We start from the raw sequence: 14,378 nt of genomic DNA, 5'->3' as shown, positions 1-14,378 counted from the left end.
ACAGAGAGAGAAAGGCAGAGAGAGACACAGAAAACAACCCCAGCTTCTCCAATCTATCCACGTAATTGAAGTCCCTCATCCCTGGAACCATTCTTGTGAAGCTTTTCTGCACCCTCTCTCATGTCTCCACATTCTTCCTGAAGTACGGTGTCCAGAATAGGACAATGCTCCAGTTGAAGGCAAACCAGCGTTTTACAAAGGTTATATTTTCCTTGCTTTTGTATTCAATGTCTCTGTTTATAATCTCAGGACCCCTTCTGCCATTTAAACACTTTCTGAACCTGTCCTGCCTCCTTCAGATATTGGTGCACAAATACTCCCCAGGTGTATCTGTTCCTGCACCTCCTTTAGAATTATATCCCTTACTTTATATCGTCTCTCCTCCTTTTTCCTTCCCGTGGAGGCGGAAGATGTGGGCATGGTTCTTAATAAATAAATTGCGACTGTCTTCACAAAAGAGGGGACGACGCAGACATTGTAGTCAGTGAGTAGGGGTTAGAAATATTGAATGGGATAAATTGTGGGAGAGGAAATATTAAGGGGTTTAGCATCTTTGAAAGCTGATAATTCACCAGGCTCAGACTGTTTACAGGTGCAAAGGAGGAAATATCAGAGGCTCTGACCATCATTTTCCAAATCCTCTCTGGTTACAGTCGTGCTGCCAGAGGACTGTTGTACTATTGATTAACAAGGGAGAAAGTAATAGACTGAGCAATTACAGCCTAATCACAGTGGAGGGCAAATCATTGGGCTCAAGGGAATGATTAATTCCTTCCTAGTATTGTGTGTCTCAGTGTCTCCATGTCTGTGCGTCTGTCATTGATGAGGAGTCGGTCTCTGGAATAAATGTCCCAGTGCAGTGGGAGCATAAAATGGCCACCGAGAACCATCCTAAAATGGCTGACTAATGTTTGTGGATTTCCTCAGATGTTTGAGAGAGGAGAGAGAGACAGACAAACAGACAGACAGAAAGAGAGATAAAGAGGGAGACACAGACCAAGACACAGAGAGTGATAGCAAGATATTTGTCATTGGACAGAGTAAGAGGAGGAGGCTATTTGGCCCATCAACCCTCTTCTGTCATTCAATGAGCTCATGGCTGATGTGTGATCTAACTCCATGCACCTATCTTTGCCCCTGAATACCTTTGGCTAAGAAAAATCTTATTATCTTTAAAACATTCATTAAATCACCCCATAATCTTCTAAATTCCAGGGAAAGGACATGTTGGAGCAGGAGGGGAGACTGGAGCAGATGGTTTGGGAAAGTGGATAAACTGAAGCAATGGATGAGGAGACTGAGGATTCAATACAGTGGGAGGAGAGGCTGAGATCCACGGGGAAAGACTGCAGCAGAGTGTTGGAGGAAATCTAATCTATAGATCCCAGTAATACAACTCAATTAATACATTCAAACAATAATCCCTGTGGTTATTGGTGTTGGAGAACAGTTCATTGTTTCTACAACATAGTCAATATATTTAGTTTGTACAGGCTATTAAATATAAATTTAAATCTATTTCCGATATCAGCCTCGCTCTTCATTGAAATCAGTAGTCACAGAGATTTTCAAGTGCAGTATTTAAATAATGAATTACCATCAGTGAAGAACTATTTCTATTCTGTTTATTCAGTCACTAAGTAAGGAATAGGAACTTTCTACAAAACAAAATGAGGACCTGACAGAAATCAACACGGAGGATCAAGTCCAACAGGAAAATGAACACAATCTGAGAACAGACAACTTCAAATCACAGTTTCTCTCACTAATTGTTCTGGACTTTCCAGCACATTATGACAGTCAATTATTTACACTGCTGCTTCTTTCTCTTTCTCTTTACTTCTGCTTACCTCTTTCCCTCAGTTTTGTTCTCCCTGCTCCTTTTCTCCTTCCCTATCTCTCTGAAGTACTCACACCCTGTAAATTGTTACTTAATGCTGCTTTTCACGTATGATTTTTTCCTAACATTCTGCATCTCTGTTCTGCTCACCAGCCCCAGGTTCAATGATACTATTCTCAGAGTCAGTTTATTCAATGGTGAAACCTGTGTGAATAATTTAATGTATCTACAGAACACTCAAGTCTGCACCTGTTCACCTACACTCTTCACTTCATCTACAGTCTGGAGGTGGAGCCAGTGATTGAGATTGGGAGGGAGAGACGGTAAAGGATATGTTGGAGCAGGAGGGGAGACTGGTGCAGATGGTTTGGGAAAGTGGATAAACTGAAGCAATGGATGAGGAGACTGAGGATTCAATACAGTGAGAGGAGAGGCTGAGATTCACAGGGAGAGACTGCAGCAGAGTGTTAGAGGAAATCTAATCTATAGATCCCAGTAATACAACTCAATTAATACATTCAAACAATAATCCCTGTGGTAGTTGGTGTTGGAGAACAGTTCATTGTTTCTACAATATAGTCAATATATTTAGTTTGTACAGGCTATTAAATATAAATTTAAATATATTTCTGATATCAGCCTCAGTCTTTATTGAATTCTGCAGTCACAGAGATTTTAAAGTGAAGTATTTAAATAATGAATTACCATCAGTGATGAACTGATTTTATTCTATTTATTCAGTCACAAAGTTGGGAATAGGAACTTTCTACAAAACAAAATGAGGACCTGACAGAAATCAACACAGAGGACAAGTGCAACAGGAAAATGAACACAATCTGACAACAGACAATTTCAACTCACAGTTTCTCTCACTGGACATTCCAGCACTTTATGAGAGTGAATTATTTACACTGCTGCTTCTTTCTCTTTCTCTTTACTTCTGCTTATCTATTTCCCTCTGTTTCGTTCTCCCTGCTCCTTTTTTCCTTCCCTATCTCTCTGGAGTACTCACACCCTGCAAATTGTTACTTAATGCAACTTTTCACTTGTGATTTATTCCTAACATTCTGCGTCTGTGTTCTGTTCACCAGCCCCAGGTTCAATGATTCTATTCTCAGTCAGTTTGTTCAATGGTGAAACCTCTGTGAATAATTTAATGCATCTAAAGAGCACTCAAATCTCCACCTGTTCACCTACACTCTTCACTTCATCTACAATACATGGAAGAAACAGGATCGAAACCTACTTCCAGACAAACCTCACAATCATTGAAATTCCTTCTCCTGGAATTATAAAGTAATAAGTTACAGTGTGGGATTGTTTCATTAATAAAACAGCAACATCAGCGCTGCATCTGATAATCTACAGATAAATGGAAAGACTCTTGATTCCAACTGATCGTGTGTAAACCAGTAAAACATCACATCAATACTTCCTATGTTACAATGTAGTCCAGTGACAGTGAAGGGTCCACAGTGAAGCAGAGAAGGAGAAGTGAAAGTGTCAGCAGCAAACTCAGTTCAGTAGCCAGACCTCTGAAGCAGCATCAGACACACACAGAATGAAATAATATTTGATAACAGTGATAATCAATAAATACATTGAAATCCCAGTTAAACTGAGCCATCTTATTGGGGAGGGAGGACATGGTTCTGTCCCGTTGTGACACTGTGACTGTGAGATGTCCCATTATCAATCACCAAAATAAAAATATTTATATAAATATTCCAGGACGGATTTGGTCCACATCATGAAACTGTTAAAATCTCCTGATAGTTCGATTTTTGATCCGAACTGAAACATATCATACAGAAGCCTTCGCTGCACAGAATAATCAAGTAAGAATGCTACGGCTACCGAAACCAATACCATTAAAGACATGATACAATGCCTGCAAGAATGAAGGAGTGGACAATGAGGTGATTCCATCAATAAATTGCTGGAAAATAACAGGCGGCTGTGTAACACACACAGTGAGAAGTAATACTGAGTACAGCAGCACAGTTAACATTGATTTACACCATTAACAGCTGAGATACTGGCTTACATGCAACTCCAATTGCTGCAAGTACAGGATAGTAAATCCTTGCTATCAGATACATTACTGGATATCCCATTTCTGTCAGAAGCAGAGACTTCTATTTGCCTGGAATCCACAACTCCACCAGGCACTCTGAGCTGATCCATTCCAATGGGTCCTGATTTATACAGGGGATAAGTCTCCACTGACACGGTTATACCCCTGATCATTGCTATTAGTTACACTCACCAAAACAAACACATTACATCAGCAGCTTTGACTCTGGGGTAAATAATGTGTTGGATAAAACACAATCATTTCAATGTCAATGGCATTTTCTGAGTAAGACGTCTCTCGGGAATAAACCTGAAATCTGTATTCATACTGGACGGATCCTACAATTCTGAGTGGCGTCATTTACATTTTCCATATTATTGCATTGACCTTGTTCACTCCTGGCTTTTCTATTGTAAATGTAACTGATCTGTCTGCAGTGGACACTGAATCCAAGGGCAAAAGCAATCCCGTTTCACTCTGTTCCTGCCTTTTCCCAGTTAAAATGTGAAATTTGAGTCTCTGATTCGGGCCCATGTTCAGGGTTACAGCCCAGAAACTACTGTGAGTGATATTACAGACACTGTACGCTCCAATTTGGAAGGCAGTTGGGTCGTGATAATATCACTGATCACGTAATCCAGAGGCCCAACCTGATGACCTGGGGACAGGGGTTCAAATCCCACCTCGGCAGCTATATAAAACAGAGCGAGCTGCCTTTCTCTGAAAAAGAAGAGGGAGCTCCGCCTCCACGTATAAAGTGGAGAGAGCGCCCTCTCGCACACTTATGCGAGGAACAAGAGGATGGCCAGAGTGAGGGTAGGACCGATCAGGAATAGTGAAGGGAACTTGTGCCTGGAGTCGGAGGAGGTAGTGGAGGTCCTAAATGAATACTTTGCTTCAGTATTCACTAGTGAGAGGGACCTGGTCGTTCGTGAGGATAGCGTGGAACAGGCTGATAAGCTCGAACAGGTTCAGGTTAAGAAGGAGGATGTGCTGGACATTTTGAATGATATGAGGACAGATAAGTCCCCGGGGCCAGACAGGATATACCCAAGGATATTACGGGAAGCGAGGGAAGTTATTGCCGCCCCTTTGCCGATGATCTTTGCGTCCTCACTGTCCACTGGAGTAGTACCAGATGATTGGAGGGTGGCAAAAGTTGTTACCTTGTTCAAGAATGGGAATAGGGATAACCCTGGGAATTATAGACCAGTTAGTCTTACGTCGGTAGTGGGAAAATTATTGGAGAGGATTCTGAGAGACAGGATTTATGATTATTTGGAAAAGCATGGTTTGATTAGAGACAGTCAGCATGGCTTTGTGAGGGATAGGTCATGCCTCACAAGCCTTATTGAACTCTTTGAAGATGCGACAAAACACATTGATGAAGGAAGAGCAGTGGATGTGGTGTATATGGATTTTATCAAGGCGTTTGATAAGGTTCCCCATGGTAGGCTCATTCAGAAAGTAAGGAGGCATGGGACATAGGGAAAGTTGGCTGTCTGGATGCAAAATTGGCCGGCCCATAGAAGACAGAGGGTGGTAGTAGATGGAAAGTATTCAGCCTGGAGCTCGGTGACCAGTGGTGTTCCGCAGGGATCTGTTCTGGGACCTCTGCTCTTTGTGATTTTTAGAAATGACTTGGATGAGGAAGTGAAGGGCCGGGTTAGCAAGCTTGCCGATGACATGTAGATTGCTGGAGTTGTGGATAGTGTGGATGGCTGTTGTGGGTTGCAACGGGAGATTGACAGGATGCAGAGCTGGGCTGAGAAGTGGCAAATAGAATTCAACCTGTAAAAGTGTGAAGTGATTCATTTTGGAAGGTCCAATTTGAATGCGGAATACAGGCTTAAAGACAGGATTCTTGGTAATGTGGAGGAACAGATGGATCTTGAGGATGCTGCCTGGACTGGAGGGCATGTCCGACGAAGAAAGATTGAGTGAGCCACGGCTTTTCTCTTTGGAGCGAAGAATGATGAGGGGTAACGTGATTGAGGGGTACAAGATGATGAGAGGCATAGATAGAGTGGATAGCCAGAGATCTTTTACCACGTTGGAAAGGGCTATAACCAGGGGGCATAATTTTAAGGTGATTTGGAGGAAGATTTCGGGGAGATGTCAGAGGTAGGTTCTTTACACAGAGAGTGGTGGGTGCGTGGAATGCACTGCCAGCGTTGGTAGTAGAAGCAGATACATTAGGGACATTTAAGCGACTCTTGGATAGGTCCATGGATGATAGTAGAATGAAGGGTAGGTAGTTAGCTTGATCTGAGAGTAGGTTAAAGTTACGGCACAACATCGTGGGCCGAAGGGCCTGTACTGTGCCGTACTGTTCTATGTTCTATCTATGTTCTAAAGCTGCTGATGTACTGTGTTTGTTCAGCTGAGTGTAACTAATAGCAATGATCAGGGGTTTCACCGTGTCAGTGGGGACTTTTCCCCTGTATAAATCAGGACCCATTGGAATGGATCACCTCAGAGTGCCTGCTGGAGCTGTGGATTCCAGGCTAACAGAAGTCTCTGCTTCTCACAGAAATGGGATATCCAGTAATCTTTCAGACAGAAGACATTTATTATCCTGTACTTGCAGCAATTGGAGTTCCTGGTAAGCCAGTATCTCAGCTGTTCATGGTGTAATTCGATGTTAACTGAGCTGCTGTACTTGGTATATTTTCCCTCTGCGTGTGTTAAACAGCCGCCTGTTTTTTTCCAGCAATTTACTGATGGAATATCCTCATTGACTCCTCTTTCATTCTTGCAGGAACTGCATTATGTATTTAATGATATTGTTTTAAGTAACTGTGGCATTGTTACTAGATTATTCTGTGTATTGAATGTATTTGAAGGAGTTGTTTCAGTGAGGATCAATAATCACACATTAGGAGTTTTTAACAGTTTCATGATGTGGATCTAACCGGTCCTGGAATATTTTTATGATTTTGTTTTCAGTGATTGATAATGAGACATCTCACGGTCTCAGAGTTACAAGGGGACAGAGCAATGTCCTCCCTCCCCAATCAAATGGCTCAGTTTAATGGGATTTCAATGTATTTATTGATTATCACTGTTATCAAATATTATTTCATTCTGTGTGTGTCTGACGCTGCTTCAGAAGTCAGGGTTCTGAACTGAATTTGCTGCTGACACTTTCACTTCTCCTTCTCTGCTTCACTGTGGACCCTCACTGTCACTGGACTACATTGTGAAACAGTAAGTATTAATGTGATACAAAAACAATAAATGCTGGATTCACTCAGCAGGTCTGGCAGCATCTGTGGAAAGAGAAGCAGAGTTAACGTTTCAGGTCAGTGACCCTTCTTTAGTATTAATGTGATGTTTTATTGGTTTTCACTCTATCAGTTGGAATCAAGAGTCTTTCCATTTATCTGTAGATTATCAGCTGCAGCGCTGATGTTGGTGTTTTATTAATTAAACAATCCCACATTCAAACAGATTACTTTATAATTCCAGGAGAAGGAATTTCAATGATTGTGAGGTTTGTCTGGAAGTAGCTTTCGATCCTGTTTATTCCATGTATTGTAGATGAAGTGAAGAGTGTAGGTGAACAGGTGGAGACTTGAGTGTTCTGTAGATACATTAAATTATTCACAGAGCTTTCATCATTGAATAAACTGACCCTGAGAATAGAATCATTGAACATGGGGCAGGTGAACAGAACACAGACGCAGAATGTTAGGAATAATTCAGATGTCAAAAGTAGCATTAAGTAACAATTTACAGGGTGTGAGTCCTCCAGAGAGATAGGGAAGGAGAAAAGGAGCAGGGAGAATGAAACCGACTGGAAAAGAAAAGCAGAAATAAAGAGAAAGAGAAAGAAGCAGCAGTGTGAATAATTCACTATCATAAAGTGCTGGAATTTCCAGAACAATTAGTGAGAGAAACTGTGAGTTGAAGTTGTCTGTTGTCAGATTGTGCTCATTTGCCTGTTGGACTTGATCCTCTGTGTTAATTTCTATCAGGACATAATTTGCTTTTGTAGAAAATTCCTATTCCTTACTTAGTGACTGAATGAACAGAATAGAATCAGTTCATCACTGATGGTAATTCATTATTTAAATACTGCACTTTTAAATCTCTGTGACTACTGAATTCAATAAAGAGCGAGGCTGATATCAGAAATATATTTAAATTTATATTTAATAGCCTGTACAAACTAAATATATTGACTATATTGTAGAAACAATGAACTGTTCTCCAACATCAATAACCACAGGGATGATTGTTTGAATGTATTATTTGAGTTGTGTAACTGGGATCTATAGATTAGATTTCCTCTAACACTCTGCTGCAGTCTCTCCCTGTGAATCTCAGCCTCTCCTCTCACTGTGGTGAATCCTCAGTCTCATCATCCATTGCTTCAGTTTATCCAATTTCCCAAACCATCTGCTCCATTCTCCCCTCCTGCACCAACATGTCCTTTCCCTGGAATTTAGAAGGTTGTGGGGTGATTTGATGAACGTTTTTAAGACAATAAGGGAAACTGAACGGGTGGACAGAGAGTAACAATTCCCATTGGCTGCGCAGTCAGGAGCTTGGGGGCATAGTCTAAAAATCTAAACGCAGTCTAAAAACCTTTCAGGAGTGAAATGCAGAAACTTCAACAACACCAGGTTTAGTTTAGATTAGAGATACAGCACTGAAACAGGCCCTTCGTCCCACCGAGTCTGTGCCGAACATCAACCACCCATTTATACTAATCCTACACTCATCCCATATTCCTACCAAACTTCCCCACCTGTTTCCCTACCACCTACCTATATTAGTGACAATTTATAATGGCCAATTTACTTGTCAACCTGCAAGTCTTTTGGCTTGTGGGAGGAAACCGGAGCACCCAGGGAAAACTTGCAAACTCCACACAGGCAGTAGCCGGAATTGAACCCGGGTCCCTGCAGCTGTGAGGCTGCGGTGCTAACCACTGTGCCGCCCGTGTGGTATCAGTTTGGAACTCTCTTCCACAAACAATTGATGCTGAGACACTTGTTAGTTTTTAAATCTGATTTTGATAGCTTTTTGTGAACCAAAGATATTAATGGGCAAAGATAGGTACATGGAGTTAGATCACACATCAGCCATGAGCTCATTGAATGACAGAAGAGGGTTGAGGGGCCAAATGGCCTTCTCCTCTTCCTCTGTCCAATGACAAATGTCTTTCTCTCTCTCTCTGTGTCTCGGTCTGTGTCTGTCTCCTTGTCTAGCTTTCTGTCTGTCTGTCTCTCTCTCCTCTCTCAAATATCTGTGGAAATCCACAAACATTGGTAAGCCATTTTAGGCTGATTCTCGGTGGCCATTTTCTGTTCCCACAACACTGGGACATTTATTGCAGGGACGGACCCCTCACCAATGTAATGGTTATGCTCAAATTGTGACAGAGACACAGACATGGAGACACTGAAAGACACAGTCCTAGAAAGGAATTAATCATTGCATTGTCCCAATAAATTGCCCTCCACTGTGATTCGGCTGGGTGGCCTGAAATTACTCAGCCAATTACTTTCTCCCTTGTTAATCAATAGGACAAAATACGCAGTCCTCCAGTCCTCTTGCAGCACTACTATAACCAGAGAAGATTGGAAAATGATGGTCAGAGCCACTGATATTTCCTCCCTTGCACCTCTTAACAGCCTGAGCCTGGTGAATTATCAGCTTTCAAAGATGCTAAACCACTTAATATTTCCTCTCTCACTGCTTATCCCATTCAATATTTCAAACCCCTCCTCATTGACTACAATGTCTGTGTCGTCCCCTCTTTTGTGAAGACAGTCGAGATGTATTCATGAAGAACCATGCCCGCATCTTCCACCTCCACGATTAGGAAAAAGGAGGATAGACGATATAAAGTAAAGGATACAATTCTAAAGGAGGTGCAGGAACAGAAACATCTGGGGAGTATTTGTGCACCAATCACTGAAGGTGGCAGGGCAGGTTCAGAAAGTGGTTAAACGGCAGAAGGGGTCCTGATATTATAAATAGAGACATTGAATACAAAAGCTAGGAAAATGTGACCTTTGTAAAACGCTGGTCTGCCTTCAACTGGAGCATTGTGCAATTCTGGACACTGTACATCAGGAGGAATGTGGGGGCATTAGAGAGGGTGCAAAAAAGATTCGCAAGAATGGTTCCAGGGATGAGGAACTTCAGTTACGTGGATAGATTGGAGAAGCTGGGGTTGTTCTCTGTTTCTCACTCTGTCTCTCCCTTCTGCTATCTCTGACACTAAGAGGGAGACAGAGGGAGAAAGGCTGAGATATGCAGATAGAGAGAGTGCTGTTGAGAGGGACAAGGTTGGAGAGAGAGAGATTGTTGGGGTGGATTGACAGGGAGAATGTAAGATATATTCATTTAATTTAATCCTTTACTGTTGTGCATGCAAACAGAGACAGACAGTTATGTCGAGTGAAATATTGTTGGGGGCGATGAAGGAAAGAGGGGAAGAGGGAAACGAAAACAAATGGGAAAATGGAGAGAGAGGGACAAAGTGGAAGACAGTGAGAGACAGAAGAGATAGCGAAATGAGATCTTGACGGAACCCCAGTAACATTCCCCATTGTCTGCCCTGTCGGTATGTGGGGTTTAATGTGAGTGTTTTAGGGATGAGTGTTCGATGAGTGTTTGATATTTTCAAACTGCATTGACATTCCCAACAAAAGCAAGAATTAAAGATTCAAAATTAACCAAACAAATGGCTCAAAGCATTGCTGTTCATGTTCAGAGGGACGGAGAGATGGAAGGAGTGAGACACAGACGGAGAGAGACACAGACAGAGTGGGACAGAGACAGAGGGAGAGGGAGAGAGACAGAGGTAGAATGATAGAGGAAAAAGGAGAAACAGAGACAGAGGGGGAGAGACAGAAAGGGAGGCAGGCAAGTGCAGAGTGAGACAGACAGAAAGGGAGGCAAGCAGATGCAGAGGGAGAGACAGACAGAGAGAGAGAGAGGGAGGGCGAGATTATCGAAAAAAGTTTACATCTAATAATGTTGACAAAAGATAGAATTAAAAAGTAAAACTGGCTGTGCGCAAGACCTAATTTTGAAAGGAAAGATCAGAGGTTTAGTGTGAATGTTTTGGGAGTGAGTGTTGGATCAATGATTGATATTTTCAAACAGAAGTGACACTTAATATTATTTAAAAACATATTATTAAACACTGACAAACTTTACTAGCAGGGGAAATGGGATACAGTGTGTGAGGGGACCTTGACAGAACCTCAGTAACAATCCCCATTATCTGCACAGTCCTGTATTGGGGGCTTAGTGTGAGACTTTACGGGGCTAGTGTTGATCAGTGTTTGATATTTTCAAACTGCAGTGACGTTCTCAGCAAGGGCAAGATTTACAGGTTCAAAATTAACCAAGAAATGGATAAAAACATTTATGTCCAAAAAGAGAGAGATGGTGTTAGAGACAGAGGCATGGAAAGAGGCAGAGAAAGAGGGAGAGGGTGAGGGAGAGAGAGAGAGAGAGAGAGAGAGAGAGAGAGAGAGAGAGAGAGAGAGAGAGAGAGAAGATGGGAAGAAACAGACATGAGAGGGAGAGACAGAGAGAGGATGAGACAAGTTGTAACAATCATTAACAATCCTCATTATCTGCCCAGTCCTGTTTTTGGAGGTTAATGTGAGTGTTTTCGGGGTGAATGTTAGATCAGTGTTTCATATTTTCAAACTGCAGTGACATTCCCAACAAGGCTGTTAAAGAATATAAGAGCAGGGATGTTATGCTGGAAGTGTATAACTCATTGCTTAAGCACCATAATGAGACCTCCCAGGGAAGGTACAGTGTGAGTTTAGATACAGAGTAAAGCAGTGGATTTAGAGAAGGAGGGAGAGAAGGGCCGAAAGAGTGAGGAGATACGGGGAGGCAGGCAGATTGTAGGAGAAACTTTACATCTAACCACATGAAAAAATAAATAATTAAAAATATAAATTCACTGCGCACTGAAAATACTGTCCGCACACAACAATTAAAGTCACACACCATTCTGACTTGAAATTATATCGCCATTCCTTCACTGTTACTGGGTCAAAATCCAGGAACTCGCTTCCTAACAGCACTGTGGGTGTACCTACCCCACGTGGACTGCAGCGGTTCAAGAAGGAGGCTCAACACCACCGTCTCAATGGCCATTACGGATGGGCAATAAATGCTGGCCTGGCCAGTAACGCACACATCCAACAAATAAATAAGGCAAATAAAAAGTTGACACCGAGTCACTTAAGGAGATATTACACGAGAGGAACAAAAACCTGGTCAAAGAGGTTGGTCTGAGGAAGCGTCTTCAAAGAGGAAAGAGAGTTAGTGAGACGGAGAGGTTTAGGAAAGGAATTCCAGAGTTAGGGCCTTGGCAGCTTGAAGGTACGGCCACCAATGTTGGAACAATTCAACTTGGGGATGCTCAAGAGACCAGAATTAGAGGATCGCAGATATTGGTGGATTGTGGAGCTGGAGGAGATTGCAGAGATTGGGAGGGGTCATTTGTGGAGGACAGTTCCAAACTTCTACCACCCTTTGTATGTGGAAGTGTTTCTAAATTTCATCTTTGATAGGACTTTCGACTAATGTTTGATTTTTAGACAGTCCCCCCCGCAGTCCGAGCCAGGCCCCATCGAATACTCACAGGACAGATACGCACCGGGTTAGATACAGAGTAAAGATCCGTCTACCAATGCCAGACACACTGTTCCTCTGTCTCTTTCCCCTCATCTCTCACTGCCTGCTACACCCTTTCTCTGCCTCTCTTTCTCCCTCTTCCCATCCTGAGAGCAAGAGGGAGAGATTGAGATAGTGTGCAGAGGGAGATAGAGGTAGAGGGAGAAAAATAGAGAGATAGACTTGGAAAGTGAGTAACAACGAGAAGAAATAGGGTTTCAGAGAGTAGAAGAGAGGGGAAGAGAGAGATAGAGATGGAGAGAGATTACCAGCAAGAGAGTTTACCAGAGATTACCTCTCTCTCAGTCCCTATCACTCCTTTCCAATGTGTTACTTTCTCCAACTAGTTTTCTCCTTCTAACCCGATGTTTCACGCTCCATGCCTCTCGCTCGTTTGTCTGTGTGTACTGCAGTGAAGGATTACATCAAATTATTATGTTTTACATTTGTCCTTTCAATCTAACTGAACAATCTCTCAGACTGTGAACTTGGAGTGAATGTCCACTGATTCCTGAGGGTAACAGGACAGGTGGATAAGGTGGTTAAGAAGGCTTATGGAATACTTCCCTTTATTGGCCGATGCAGAGTATATAACAGCAGGGAGGCTGTGCAAGAACTGCATAAAACACTAGTTAGACCACAGCTAGAGTACTGTGTACAGTTCTAGTGACCACATTACAGGAAGGATGTGATCACACTAGAGAGGGTACAGAGGAGATTTTCAGAGGATGTTGTCAGGAATGGAGAATTTCAACGATGAGTAGAGATTGCATGGGCTGGAATTATTATGTTTGGAACATAGAAGGTTGAAGGGAAGATTTAATTGAGGTGTATAAAATGATGATGGGCCGAGATAGAGTGGATAAGAAGGACCCATTTCCCTTAACAAAGGGGGCAATCACCAGGGGCAGATCCTTCCAGATTTCCACACCAATATCATGAGGGTTCCATCGTGGAATGCCTTGCTGGATGTTTACAATGGAGCGTTTTCCTTCCTGATCATCGGAACTGGCTGCCTGACCCCCAACTTCATCCACATTTCTCCCACTCGACCAATATTTCACTCCACATAACTATCTTTCTCTGTTTGCATACACAGCAGTGAAAGATGACATCAAATGAATAGATCTTCCATTCTCCCTGTCAATCCACCCCAGCAATCTCTCTGTCTCCGATCTTGTCCCTCTCCACAACACTCTCACTGCCTGCATATCGGAGCCTCACTCGCTCCGTCTCCCGCTTTGTGTCAAAGATTGCAGGAGGGAGAGACAGAGCGAGGAAGACAGAGAGAGACACAGAGAACAACCCCAGCTTCTCCAATCTATCCACGTAACTGAAGTCCCTCATCCCTGGAACCATTCTCGTGAATCTTTTTGGCACTCTCTCTAATGCCCCCACATTCATCCTAAAGTACGGTGTACAGAATTGGACAATGCTCCATTTGAAGGCAAACCAGCGTTTTACAAAGGTCATAGTTTCCTTGCTTTTGTATTCAATGTCTCTATTTATAATCTCAGGACTGCTTATGCCATTTAACCACTTTCTGAACCTGCCCTGCCACCTTCAGTGATTGGTGCACAAATACCCCCCAGATGTGTCTGTTCCTGCACATCCTTTAGAATTGTATCCTTTGCTTTATATCGTCTTCCCTGCTTTTTCCTAACCGTAGAGGGGGAAGATGCGATCAGAGTTCTTAATGAATACATACCGACTGTCTTCACAAAAGAGGGGATGACATAGACATTGTAGTCAATGAGGAGGGGTTTGAAATATTGAATAGGATAAACAGTGAGA

Source organism: Heterodontus francisci, unplaced genomic scaffold (genome assembly GCF_036365525.1).
Source record: "Heterodontus francisci isolate sHetFra1 unplaced genomic scaffold, sHetFra1.hap1 HAP1_SCAFFOLD_241, whole genome shotgun sequence".
Classification (NCBI taxonomy): domain Eukaryota; kingdom Metazoa; phylum Chordata; class Chondrichthyes; order Heterodontiformes; family Heterodontidae; genus Heterodontus; species Heterodontus francisci.
The sequence above is the reverse complement of the archived record's forward strand: the minus strand, read 5'-3'. Positions refer to the sequence as shown.